Below are 14,639 nucleotides of genomic sequence, written 5' to 3'. Positions count from 1 at the left end.
AACTCTATGGTACAAGCCTAGTTCATTTTCCAAAATTGTCGGCCCCACATGATCCTCCCTTGCCTTCTCCTATAATTTTTTTTCTTTGATGTAAGTTCTATGTGGCCCAGGAAGATGTTGAACTGAGATTCACCAGCCCCAGACACCCAAGTGCTGGGATTACAGGCATGCAGCACCATGCCTACCTCCTGTATAGTAATTCTGTAGGGCAGATTTAAAGGGATAAAGAAGCTCCAGCTATCAGGGGCCCCGATTCATCGAGCCTTCCCTGCATAACTGCACTTAGCCTTCCCACCTAATGGGAAGTAAGGATGAGCATCCCCATTTCCCAGATGGAGAGACCGAGCCTCATCAGTTTAGGGAGGCAAAAGGGGTTCGTGTACCTAAGCAGGGGAAGAAAGGTTTGGCCTGCCAGGGTCTCCCATAGGTACTGGGGGCTTATTTCTCTGCCGATTTGGAGAAGCAGCTGATGATCCATCTCTGAAATGAAACAAACACTTCATGGTGTCCTAGCCCATCCTCCACTTCTCCCAAGTGCGTCAGCAGCCTGTGTCACCTGGAGGCCTCCTTTCCACAGTGACAGACATTTCCTGAGCTCTGGGGCACCCTGCCGGGATGAAGGCCCACAGGACGTGAGGTCTCTGGCCTCCGTGAGAGCCATTCTGATTTGTAGGCCTGTTGGCTGCTAGCTGGTCACTGTGAAACCAAGTTTCCAGGCAAAAGAGAAAAGGATCAGTAAGAGAACACCGCAGGCTTCAGGTCTGCTGCGCTTAGAGAAGTTCAGATGGCGCTAGCAGCCAGGCAGCACCCAGGGCCTGTCTCCCCTGCAAGGCTCGCGCTGGGGCTGTTCTGGGGGGGTGGGGAGCTGAAGGCCTGAGGCATCAACAATTGCTAGAGACCACAAGAGAAGCAAGACTCAGAGCCAGGCCTGGGCCCACTGGAGTCATCAGTGAAGATAGGGAGCCCTGCTGCACCGGCAATGCCCCGCTGACGTTTGGAGGAAAGTGGGTGACCCTGAGGCCCTACTATCAGGCACAATGCACCAGATCCGCTAGCAGTGTCGTGTGATTTCTCTTATATGAGAAACCCACAGTATAAATAATTTAAAAGGCAAAGTAAAACAGAGAGGATTCAAAATAGGGAAACAGGCCCTCGGTAAAGGGAAAGGGGAACTAGAACTGGAGGGGAGAAAGAAGGGAGGGCAGGGAGAAGTTAAAAAAAATTAAGACAGCCGGGGAGATGGCTCAGTAGAATAAGCGCTTCCCTGGCAAGCTCAAGGGTCTGAGTTCAATCCCCGGTTCCAGAAAAAAAAAAAAAAATTAAGACATACACTTATCAGCTCCCCACACTAGATGTAGTCATTGTACACAGCAAACATGGACTCATAATTTTTGTTTTTTGTTTTGTGACAGGATCTCAATATGCAGTATAGGCTGCCCTCGAGCTCATGGCAATCCTCCTGCCTCAGCCTCCTGCCTGGCTAATTTTGTTTTTAAGGAACTGTTCTGTTTCCACAGCAGAAGGCGCAGTGGATTGGGCCAGGGATGCAGATACCCACCCATGTACCCTGACCTAGTTCACGTGGCACCTCCAGCCCACCTGTTTGTTTTGGGAGCCACACTCCTGTCCTCCAACCCAGCCTGCCAGGACCCTCCAGGGAGAAGAGGAGGGTACTTGTAGAAGAACTGAGGCAAGTGAAAGAAATCCAGGGCCTTTTACTATACAGATGACAGCAAACTTGTCTACAGGAAGCAAATTTAGACTTGGATTGCAGCTGACATCTTGAGGGACAGGATCCAGGACCCTTGTGGATACACAAACCCAAACCTGTACATTTTGTGTGTATGGCATTAGGGATTGAACTCCAGACCTTCTTCTTTCAAGCCCTTTTTCCCCCAGCCCTTTTGTATTTTTTGTTTAGAGACAGTCTCCTAAATTGCCCAGACTGAGCTTAAACTTGTAAGCCTCCTGCCTCAGCACCCCAGAGTGCCGGGATTGCAGGCGTGCCCACCTCACCTAGCCAGGGACAGCTTTTTAAAGTATTTCCCACCCATGGTTTGTTGAATCCCCAGATGCAGAATCTGTGAGCGGAGGACCAAGAGAACCCCTCTACTGAGTCAGTAAGAGAAAAAGGATACAAGCGAAACAATCAAGACCCTCCGATTAATCAGCCAATGGTCAAACCTCCTGAGGCCCCTGAGTGTGGCGGATTTCCCAGGATGACCACTTCGCTTTAAAACCAGGTTGGAGCCAGACAGGACAAGAGGAACAAGTGTACCACTTCACCTGGCCTCTCACGCTTGGCTGTTTTAGCCTGTGGCCTGTAGATCTCCTGTCTTCCTCAGCCCATGCCTGCGCCCAGCCTCTCTGGTCCTGTTCAGACACAGCCTGCATTTATTGAGCATTTACTCAATATCAGGCCCGTGCGTCAGTCCCCAGGGAAACCTGACAATGATGCTCTGCAGCAGAGGGAGCAGCAGAGACTAGGGGTGGGCAGATGTGTCTATGTCACCAGCGTCTGCTTGCGCTGGAGCCTGCATGCAGTCACCATGCTCTGCTATGACAGCATGCAGGAGAGATGGGGAGGAGGACAAGGAAGGGCGGGAGGGAGGCAGGGATGGAGGGAGGACAGTGGGGGAGATTAGTGAGGAGTGAGGGGGGAGAACTGAATGTCCTCCCTCTCCGGAGGAGGACCTGTTACATCTCAGAATCAGCCCCTTGGGAAGGATGGAAGGACAAAGGACAGAGGGAGGATGGAAGGAAGGACGTGGCCCCAGCCACCACTGGCTCCTGGCCACATCGCCTGTGGAGCTGACAGAGCAGCAGCTGCAGCTCCCTGGGCTCCCACCCGAAATGAGAGTGTTATCATAGGATATTCATGCCTAATTTTATAAATAATTCATTTTTTTCTGCATAAATGTAAAATAGCCTGAAGCTAGAATTTGTAAAAGCAACATCAGTGCCTTATTCATAAAATAATAATGTGCTCGTTTGCAACAGAGTTTGTGAAAGTCTTGAAGCCAAAATACCCCTCGCCCTCCTGGCTGGAGCGGGCGGGTCTCAGTGCGCACGGCCAGGCCTGTGCTCGCACTCTGAACCCCGGCTTTCCCACGTCAGTTCCCTTTCACCCGAGGAAACGTAGCAGATAACTTGGCACAAGGGCGTGTTGTGGGAGCCCAAGCCCGAGAACACAAATGTTTCTCTTTTTTTCAGCTCTGTTAAAATAAATTATAAACGGAAGAATAGTAGAGTCTCTGGTCAACACCAGCTGTGGGCAATGAGGCCAGGAATCGTCAGTGCTTTCGAGAGTCTGTTTCCCAAGCCTGACCCGCACTACCCTCTGCAGAGGGACAGCAGTGCCGGGAGCTGAGGTCACCATGGTGCAGCCAGCTGTGCTGCATGAAGCTGGCTCTGGGGTGAGCCTTCCCCTTCCCACCCAAGGGTATGTGCTGGCTTAGTTTTCATGCAAGAAAGGTCTGTTGTGTGCCCTGTGATGATTTTTATAGTTCTAATATTGCTTTTGTCTAAATGCCTTCAGAAAGATTCCATGACATTGATTGGCATAGGGTGATCCTCACAGTTTGCTAGGAACTGGGGGTTTTCTGGAATAAGCAATTTTGCAGGCTAAGCTAGGAAATCCCAGGCCATCAGGACCCCTTGGTCACCACACCAGAGCAAATGGAATGTGGACCCCTGGGACAGAGGCAAGAGAGAAGATACTAGCTGTAGCCTTTCATGAGGTTGGGATCTTGCGCCATGTGTATAATGCCTGTTTAAAAAGATAGGCACAGGGACCAGGGATGTAGCTCAGTGGCACAGCGCCTGCCTGGCGAGTACAAGGCTCTGAGTTTAATTCCTGGTTTAAAAGAATTTAGGTAAATCATCTGGGACAGAACTATTTAATCAGGAGAGCTCTTGGAACAATAAGCAGAAGTTTATTCGACCTATGCAAAATTAATATCTGCTTTATTTCTGTTGTTGAAATATGACCTCCAAAGGACTTTACCAAAGGAATTCATTGGCCAGGAATCATGATGATGCCTGCCTGCAATCTCAACCCTCTGGGAGGCTGAGGCAGGAGGATTGTAAATTCATACCCAGCCTAGGCAATAAAGCAACTCAGCAAGACCCTGTCTCAAATTTATAAAAGGTTGGGGGGAGGGGGGAGTCAAAAGGTTTGGATTCAGCAAAAAGACCGAAAGACCAAAAGCCCTGAAGACAAGCACAACACTACCACCCAGGAAGATGATGAGGCTCCAGCACTGATGCTCTATTCTGAAGGCCAGAAAACAGAGGCAGGGAGAGTGGCCCAGCTCCCCAGGCTTGACGGCAGTCTGCGGTGGGGCCTCCGAGGCAGGCCTCCTCTCTACTGGCCCACTGTACATCTGGTAGTGTTGTCCAACCCTGGAAACCGCAACCTGCCACCAGGGAGAACTGCTGCTATCAGTTTCTCAAGAGTCCCCTAGGAAACGCACAGGCGACCAGTGAGGACTGGGCTGGCCATGGAGTCCTCCAGCCAATCCAGCCCCAGCAACCAGGGCCACCCACTGAGACCTCCCAACAGAGGAAGGCAGGGGAGAACCCTAGTCCCTGAGCCAAGGGGCACCGTCTGTCCAGCTCATCTTGCAAATCAGCATTTTTCACTTCCACATGAAAGTCGTTTCTGACGACCACGACGACAAGGCAAAGAACAGCTGGGCAGAATTAAGCCAGCTTCAGCCGCCTTTGCCCAGAAAGGCCAAGGGCAAGGATGGGACAGCCCACCCTTCAGGTGGCCGTGTGTAAACTGCCCCAGCTCGCCTGGGGAACCACAGCAGCTGTGTCTCCTACCAGAGCCCAAGTAGGAGTCTCCCAGCCCAGAAGTCACATGCCCTCCACACCTGTCCCCACAGCGACTCTCACAAGCCACAAAGGCCCAAATTAGACCTCACATCTGCACAAATTGGTGCTTTGATTCCCAGCAGGGCTCAGCCTTTGAAGGATTGGAACACAGGGAAACTAGTTTTAGAGATGACCCCTTGCGGGGGGTGGCTCCTCTGTCCTCGCCCACAGTGAAGGTCCCAAGGCCGAACACCACTATCGACGTGGGACAGCTGAAGAGTTAAAGGTCCTAACTCAAGCCATGTCTCCTCACTTTATGAATCTAAACGGCTTTTGCTCATATGTTTGTCATTGCACTTAAGGCAAACAACTGGGCCTCACCAAGCCTATTTCCTCCTTTGTATAATGGTAACTCTATGCATAAGGTTGGGGCGCTATTTGTACAGGTAGGGTTGTTAAGGGATGGCTGGCCTGTCACAAGCCTTTGACAAATGCCAGCTCATATTTCTATTCATTAAAAAACACAGTGCATTCAATAAAGGTGGGTTTCTTCCCCACAGTAAATAAATTAATTCAGGTGGCCTGAGATGGGGAGAACTCTTTTCTTAGGTCAGGGGTTGGCTATCTTGGTTACACATTAGGATCACCTCGGGGGCCTTTTACCAACCGATGCCCAACCCAGACCCATTAGTTTAAATCTTCCAGGATGAAGCCACGCCTCAGACCATTTAAATCACTCCCTGGTGATCCTAAGAGGCAGCCAGGTTGAGAACTACTGCTACCTTCAGGCATGAGCTGCCGGCTCTTCACCTCTTAATTGCAGTCTTTCTTGTTTTGGTTTTTTTTGGTTTTTTGGTTTTTTTTTTTGGCGGAACCAGGGATTGAACTCAGGCCCTTGCGCTTGCCAGGGAAGCGCTTATTCCACTGAGCCATCTCCCCGGCCCCAAAAAATGCAATAAGGACTTTTTGGGGGCTCCTTGAATGCCTTCAGGGCACTTTTGCATGGCTGAAGTGTTGTGGGGATCGAACTACAGCAAACTGAGGCTGCCAGCATTGTGGAAGCAGCCACTTAAAGAAAGGAGCTAGGGCTAGGCCCCCTGCAGTCTTTCTTAATGGTTACCCCTAAACTAGCTGCCGCTGTCAACAGAAAAGTTTAATGTGCTTTGTGCCTTCGCTTGGGCTTTCAAGGCATGCATTGGAAAATTCTCAACACTGAGCTTTGGTGCCGGCTTCCAAGCCTCTCCCGGGGTGGTTCCCGCGTGCCTAACAGCCTCGCCCATGCCTGGCAGAACCCAAGCTCCCGCTTGCTCCCAGCTGCTCAGAGCCTTCCGACAGGCCTCCAGCACCAACATTAGTGCTCCATGGAGCAAAGTAGGGCCCAGATTTTGGAGTCGTGCAAATAGCCAGACCGCAAAGGAAGCCAAGTCAGCCCACGGCACGAGGCAGGAGAAGCAACAGGCTGCAAAATGACCAGCAAGGAGCAACTGCCAAATTAGCTGGCAGACACAGTTCTTGGGTACGGCCAGTGTTCAACAGTTTGGAGAGGTTTACCAGCAGTGAGTAGTAGATACACACTCAGATGAGCTTTTTTTTTTTTTTTTTTGGGGGGGGGGGGGCTCAGGCAGGATGCCTTCAGGCATGAGAATCTGGGGATAGAACCACAGCATCCTGAGCCTGACTGCTTTGTTGAAGCAGTTGCTTAAACAACTGAGCTAACTGGCAGGCTCCCTAGATACGCACTTAGTACATGTTCTTCTCCCATTCCAAAAACAACGGAAAGAGAGGTGCCCCTTACAGTGGACCTTAATAAGGCTAGAATGCTAGCAGTGCCTTCAAGTGAACACGAGCAATCTTCAGATTTACCAAGTGACACATCATCAAAATCAACAGAAGTTTCTCTGTGGCCAATTTTGAGTCCTGCAGGATCGGCAGGCCACACCTCAGCAAGCACAGCCCGGTGCTAGCAATATCATTTGTGCCTCTTTTTTATGAAGAGGGTATTATTAAAAGCAAAATGTAGAAATAGCTACAGAATAGACCTGTTGAGGTTTGTGCTTAGTTGTCGCCCCAGAGCCTCATGCAGTCCTGGGGCGGCTTCTGGAGTCGGTGATTATTTTGGTTGTGGGTGCTGCGCCCACCCTGGGGCAGGTAAGCTGCAGTGCAGTGTAAGGAGGGGAGAGAGGCTTGCTAGGAGCCACAGCTGCTGCCCCTCCCTTTGCTCTTTTCGTTCTTTGCCACTGCCATGAACAGTTGCTCCCTGCTGCGTGCCGCTCTGCCTTGGAGCCAGCTGAGCACAGCCTAAAACCTCCAGTAACTGAGCTAAATAAGCCTTCCCTTCCTTAACTTTGGGTGTTGGGTATTTTGTCCCAGCAAAGAGAGAAGAGTAACTGAGACAAGACCTAAGGCTGCGTCTTTCCATTACTAAGCTAGTGATTCATTTTTAATACTACCTCCTCCTAAATCCCATCAAATAATGTCACTTTTTTTTCTGTCACATCCGTGTAGTTTCCTCTGGTCTTGGTTTATAGGTGCATAAGAGCACAAGCATAAGCGGTACCTAATTTTATTTTATACCTAATTAAAAGACAATAAAATTAACTCTCCTCTCTGCTGTCAACTTGGATCATGCGTCCCCAGCTAATTTCAAAATGTATACAGGTGACACATGAGAATCAGTCACACATGTGAACTCCTGCTGGGCCAGAGGTTAGAGCTGAGTATAGACAGGGGATGCTTTTTGGGCCCTAGATCTGCCTGGCACCAGAGGCAGAGGCTGATCCGTCCCTGGATGAGCCGAGTCATCGCACCACCATCTCCACTCTGCTCACACCGGCCCTGGCACACCTGTTTCTCCAGAGCCCTGAGATCTGCAGTCCTTCCCATTGTCCCCCTCCATGTGACAGTAGCTCAGCATGTGACAAAACCCCAGCTGGACCAAAGGAGAAAAATAACTGAGACGTACCCCAAATCAGAGAACCCCAGGTTGCAGCTAGATCTTAGAAAAGTGCCAAAGTGAAATATTTATGTGCTGAGCTTTGCTCTTCTACCTAACTAAAAACACTTCCCTTCCATGTGGTCCTACCCGGGGCTGACCTTCACCATGTCCTCCTCTCTGCACCCCCAGCCATGGCCACCACGCTGCTCCTAAGCAGTACACGGACTTGTAATTCTAAAATCATGTTCCAGGCGACTGGCTCACTGGGAATCCTGCAGAGGCTGCCAGGGACTCGCCCAGTGCATTTGAGGTCCAGCAACTGACTTGGAAACATTGGAGCCTGACAGCTGTTCAGTGGCTAAAGAGAAAGACAGAAACAGGAGTCTACACTGGCGTCTGACAGACGGTCACTCCTGCTCCAGTCGACAGGAACTGTTGCAGTAAAAAGCAATCAATCAGCCATGTTCCTGAATCCTGCCAGTCCTGGCCCAGAAGGACCATGTACTGTCCATCCTGGAGGCCAAGTGCTTATAAAAACTTGGAGAGAAAAACTGCTGACCAGTCAAAGCCCCTTCACAGATCCAGCCCTAGCCCAGGCCCGGGAAGGAGGTCCTGTTCCTCTCAGGAAGGAGATCAAGTCTTCCAGATTCTTCAAAGCCAAAATGCTCACACATAAGGTAAGGTTCTGCTGCTGACCACATTTTCTAGTATGACTGAGTCTTTTTAATTTCTGTGTAAAACAAGAGACAGAAAAAAGTAAAGAGGAAAAGATACAAAGAGCCCTGTTCTGACCATACCTTCCCCTAGATAAATTAGAATTTTCCCCAACAAGGAAGGATAGATCTGTCCCTAATTAATGTGTTGAGAGAAATTAGAAGCTACCACTGCATCCCATGTCAAAAATGCCCATCACCTGAGGAATGGATGAAAAAGATGTGGTATGTTTACACGATGGAATACTACTCAGCTAGAAAGAAAGACAAGCTCAAAGCGTTCGTATGTGAGTGGATGCCACTTGAGGCTATACTCATAAGTGAAATAAACCAGACCCATATGTGTAAATATCATAGTCTCCCTAGTGTAAGAACTCAAAAGAAGAAATAAAACCTGAAAAGTATAACAGATATAGTTAAACAGAAAGAAACAACTTGAGGATCAAACATTTGAGAGGAGAAAAAGGAAAAAAGATAGGGGGAAAACATACAAGTATATATACAAGAGGGCTGACATGATTGTACTAAGAATTTCCATCAGTTTTTTGAAAATAATAGTTAATGTGTAGAATCCTAACTTTGATTAACTCTGTATGCTGATATCTGCGAACTAAGCAACCACATTGAGGACAGCAATGTATAATACAAAAACCATGTTTTAATACCTGTCATCTTGGCCTTCTAAATGTGTACTGTTTCTAATGCCATATCAATTATTACTATACTCTCTTTAAAATATTTTTTACAAAAAGATAATGAAAGAGACAAAAATAAAAATTTAAGATTTCTTGAAAGCATGCAGTAATATTCAATCATATGTCCAATCTTGCATAACTATATCTGTTAATCTAAGCAACAGATTTAACAACAAAAAGGATAATATATCAATCATTGTTAATCAGCTATTTTTGTTTTGAAAATCTGTAACACATGTATTGTTATATGTTACCCTGTTTCGGTGTTTGTGTTTTTCTTGCTCTTGTTTTTACACTTCAAAATAAAAGAAAATTATAATTAAAATTTTTAAAAAGCCTCTTCACAGTATCCCTTGCCACATCCACTGCAGGAAAGGTGGCAGAGATAGATCACTGGATTCATCTTTCTAGAATAAAGCCAGTCCCATCTGCACTGCCTAAAGAACATCATTCAAATGGAGAAAGGTAGCCTGTGAGTCTCTTGAGACTTAAGATTTCTCTTCAAAAAGCAGGACTCTGGCCCTGCTACAGGAAGCATGGAAACCTGGCCTGCTCCTCATGCTTGGGCCATCAGTGGTCATCAACTCTTTTCTCACTGTTTTCTGACAGGTTTTCCTTTCTTCAAGCTGGCCAGTGAGCCGGAGCACCCCAAGGTAGTTGGAGAGCACATGATCCCCAGTAGGAAGGGCCTATCGCCCCTTCCAGCATGAAGAAGTATGGAATACAGAGACCTCCACTGCCTCAACATCCCATAAAGAATTAAGGGGATTTGTGGGAGGGGATGAGAGAGCAGAGTAGGGCATGCACAGCTGGCTGAGGAAGTAGCCAAGGCCTGTTGATGACAAGACTGGGGACACATGGGCACAACAGTTCCTGTGGCCCTGTACATGGGCTTCTCAAAAGGGCTCAGACAGGTTTTGAATAAAATGGACTGGACCTGACACCAGCCTGAAGGGTGTGGACCCCGCACCGCCTCTCAGGACCCACACCTAGAAGTTCTCATGGGTTTCCTCCAGATTTTAGAATGTAGGTGCCTAGAAAAGTATGCTGTCATGGCTTTCTTCCTGGTAACCTGCCCTGTTTCCTCCAGGGTGTCCCTTTATTGCTTTTTCTCCTTTTATTTGGCCCAAGGTTGCACCATGGAGCCAACTTCTCCCCCACTCTTCACTTTCTCAAATAAACCTGGCCGTTGCTGTTTTGCTTGTTTCGTTCATTTCTTTATTTGAGACAAGAAGAAGCTTGAATCTATCTCCAGAAGGGAAAGTGAGCAACCCAGCATCATTTGGTGGGCCAGCCACTTGGAAAAGGAGCTACCCAAGAGTTCAGAGAGTGATGCAAGGAAACAGGGGGATCGGAGTATAGCCAGCCTCTGAGCAAGGCAGCCAGCTCGTGGAGGGCCTCGGGTAGAGGCGGGCGACCAGCCGTGCGGGTAAAAACTGAGAAGAGACAGTGAACCGGGAATCCAGTCAAAGAATAAATTTCTTCAGGCAACATGAAATACAGCCTACTAGGACCCTGAAGGGACTTGCGGCCACTCCCTGCCTACTGAGATCCTGAGATTGAGGACATTATAATGCACATTACCCAGTTCCTTCTGAGATCCCAGCTGTGTCAGTTACTCTTCTCTCATTGCTGGGACAAATTCCCGACACCCAAAGGAAAGGTTTATTTAGCTCACGGTTACTCGGAGGTCTCAGTCCATGCTTGGCTGGCTCCAAGGCAGAGCGGCACATGGCAGAGAGCAAACTTTCATAGTAGCGGCAAAGAGCAGAGAGCAAAGGGAGTGGCAGCAGCTCAGGCAGCCAGCTAGCCTCTCAGCCCTCCTGACATTGTAATGCAAATCACCTTCCCCCCCCCCCGCCCCGCAGGCGTAGCATCCACACCCACAATAATCAATCACAAACTCCAGTAGCTGCCCCGTGACCACATGAGGCTTTGGGGGGACACCTAGACACACCAGTTTACTGTAAGCCCTGTGTAAAAGAACTAGACTAGAGAACCTGAGTCCCAATTGGTCATTTTAGATCTACAGAGACATTTGTGATAGGTGATCACTAAATGATTAAGGATCCCTGTACCCTACTTGCCTATAAGAAATTCTAAATTAAGAGACCATGCAGCCACCCGACTCAGCACCCTTCCTAGAAATCCAGGAGCTAGTCTCCTCTTTAGTTCCAGTACAACTTTCCTAACCTACCAGAAAAAAAAAAGGCAGTGTCCCTAGTTGCAATCTATTGAGAGTTCAGACCAGCAGAGGGAGGGTTTTGTACCCACACACACCACGCAGCCAACCAGTGCATGCGTCTCTAGCATAGTCTGCGTGTCCACTATTGTACTATGAGACACAGAAAGAACGCTCTGAGATCCGCTAACAACCTTGTGAAGGCCATGGAAAATTACACAGGAAATGTAAGACGGTATAAGGAGATGACAATGCAACTACCAGGCCTCCTTCCCTGACCAGCCTCACTATTCTCACCACTGCGGCAAGCCTGAAATCTACCCTTGTACAAAGGCCACTACATACCCAAACGGTTGGTGATTTCCCTGGGTGCTCGCTTTTCTGTCTGACCCCTCTGAGACAGCACCCTGGCACCTCAGCACCGGGGCCTTCTTGCCCTCTGGAATCCAAAGACAGGAGCAATAATCCCCACCCTCAGCATAACCCTTAAGAAGATGAGTGAGGACCCCAGGAGGCTTCTAGGACAGCAGCAGGGTAGAGTCTTCTCTCCAACCCTTTGCTGCTGGAATCTAGGGTCACGTTAAGCAGATTCTCCTGAGTGCATTATCCAAATGATTTTAGCATCGGTGATGATGGCACCATCGAGAAACACACTCAAGACCTGTCCACCTGCCTTCAGGCACAGACTGTACTCTGAGTCACTAATCCTCCCTGCAGCAGATAACGATTAGATTCTGCTGCTTCTGGGCCACTCAACCACATTTGTATTGCTGGGAACAATGTCAGAATTGTGCAGCTCAGAGCTCTAATGCCTGTCACAGGTTGTTCCCAGGTTCATTCTTCTCTCTCCTCACTCCAAGCCTTCTGAGCAAGCAAATGAGGGCTCTCAATTGTAAGTGATTGAGTTACCGAACCAAACTGACCGGAAAAGGCTGGAAGCAAACAGAATAACAGCGAAAAATTTGAATTGAGCAAAAAAGAATTGTACAGCAGGGAGCAGCTATCAATCTGAGCAAGCCGGGGGCTGCTGTTAAGAAAATCAACTTAAGCCTTTATACACATCAAGCACTCCATGTTATCTAAAAGAGGCTTGGAATATTGTATGAGGCATTGTCTTTAGAGACAGTGAACATTGAGAGAATTTGGGGCAACCTAGCTTGGGCACAAGACACAGACATGGAGTTGGTCATCTCCAAGCTCAACCAACTTGTCTTAGAACACCATGGTGAAGCACCACCCAAGGAAAGTGATTGCATGTAAAATTTCCATCACGTAGGATACTCAGTGTCACTTAGAAAATTTAGTGCAAGCGACCAACTATCAGAATGAGAAAAACTGAGATCCATCCCATCTTCCAGAGCCAGGGAGCTGGGACCCACTGCTGGAAGAAGTAGGGAAACTATTTCCCATAGTGCTCAGGACTCAAGCTCTGATTGGTCAGCCTGTGGCACAGGCCGGCAGCCTGTCTGGGATCATGTGGGCACTTTGAGTGACAGCTCCAAAATCCCTGCATACTTTGGGGTAAAGAAAATTGTTTTAGGCACTGTTACCATAAGAAAGGGAGGGCAGGCCCCCATGGCACAGTAGAATAAATGCTTGCCTGGCAAGCACAAAGGCCTGAGTTCAATCCCTGGTTCAGCCAAAAAAAAAAAAAAAAAGGAGAAAGGAAGTCAAGCAGACAAACACATACCAGCTTTTCCACCTCTCACCCAATTCTGAGCAACAGAGAATTGAGAGATCTCAGGGCATACTTGCATATAATAACACTTCTTATCTACAACTACTTCTTTTTTTTTTAATTTTTTATTTATTTACGTGTGTGTGTGTGTCCAGCTCAGCCCACCAGGGGGAGGGGGCTGGCCGGCATGTGGTGCTGGGGGATTGAACCGCCATCCCTGTGCTTTGCTAAGCTTGTTCTAAGTAGGTGCTTTAGACCACTGAGCCATCTCACCAGCCCCTACAACTATTTCATATAAAGTACATTGTATATAAAATGAAATATGGTCAACAATTTCTGACATTGCCAGTGAAGCAGAAGACCCAATACTATTATGGGATACTGGACTCTTTTAGAATATTTTGCTGAGTTTATACACCTATAATATTCAAATAATGGAACTTAACAAAAAAATTGGATACAGATGAATGTCCATTTTATACTTTGTTTTCAAAGTGGTTGGGAAGATATATAGTTACATTCTCTTAATGAATAGAGGGATTTGTTCTAATAGTGTTTGTAGATAGGTTATCATGTCCGCATCTTGTACAGCAATTAACCACTGGGAGGAATGTATGCAATGTGTTAATTATTGAAACTGTCCTACCAATTTGGTTTGAAACTGTCTTATTGCTATTTGTTTCTCAATAAAATTATGAAAATAAAATAGAATAAAATGAAATATGAAAGGGTGCTCTCACTAACAATGCTGGCAACATGAAAGCACATATCTCAGTGTAGTAAGAAAAAAGAGAACAAAGACAGAAAACTTAGAGGTAGAACTTTTATTTTTTAAATGAAGCATGTGGGGACCATAACCCTCTCTCCAAAGTGATCATGAACTTGTCCATCTATACTCTGACCCTAATGGTTTCCCCAAAACTATAGGGTGGCTGACCTACTGCCAGGACACACCCAAATCTTCACAAAGCATCATCACCACCACCCCTTTTTTTTTTTAATTTTTATTTATTTATTTTATTTATGTGTGTGTGTGTGTGGCCAGCTCAGCCCACCAGGGGGCGGGGCTGGCTGGCATGTGGTGCTGGGGATTGAACCGCGGTCCCTGTGCTTTGCTAAGCTTGTTCTAAGTAGGTGCTTTAGACCACTGAGCCATCTCACCAGCCCTGAGAAGTCTTTTATTGAACCACATAATTACTATCTCTTATCTCCCCTTCAGAGTTTACCAATGAAGAAATCTTATAATTTCATTATGTATTTTTTGTTTGTTCATAATATATTTATTATTTTGTGTAGATATTGGTATTTTTTCTACTTATAATATGCATATAGAAACTCCGTTATTTATTTAAATGAACCCATGTTTAGCAAGCAGGACTAGGTAAGGGAGTCCAGTTTCCTTGGAGCTACAGAGTCTGGACAAGGGGAGGTCAGTGCTGGAGGAGGAGATGGGGTCTCTGGGAAGCCAGGCTCTTCCCAAGCCTCTCTCCCTCTCCTGTGCCTGCTGCTGTGTCCTCACTGCCAGGTCACTTCTTCAGAGACCCCAAGTTATGCTATGTGTCTTCGTCTCCTGTTACTTCTTTTTTTTTTTTTTTTTTTGGCGGAACCAGGGATT

Source organism: Octodon degus, unplaced genomic scaffold (assembly GCF_000260255.1).
Source record: "Octodon degus isolate 3935 unplaced genomic scaffold, OctDeg1.0 scaffold00002, whole genome shotgun sequence".
Taxonomy (NCBI): Eukaryota; Metazoa; Chordata; class Mammalia; order Rodentia; family Octodontidae; genus Octodon; species Octodon degus.
Note: the sequence above shows the minus strand (reverse complement) of the source record.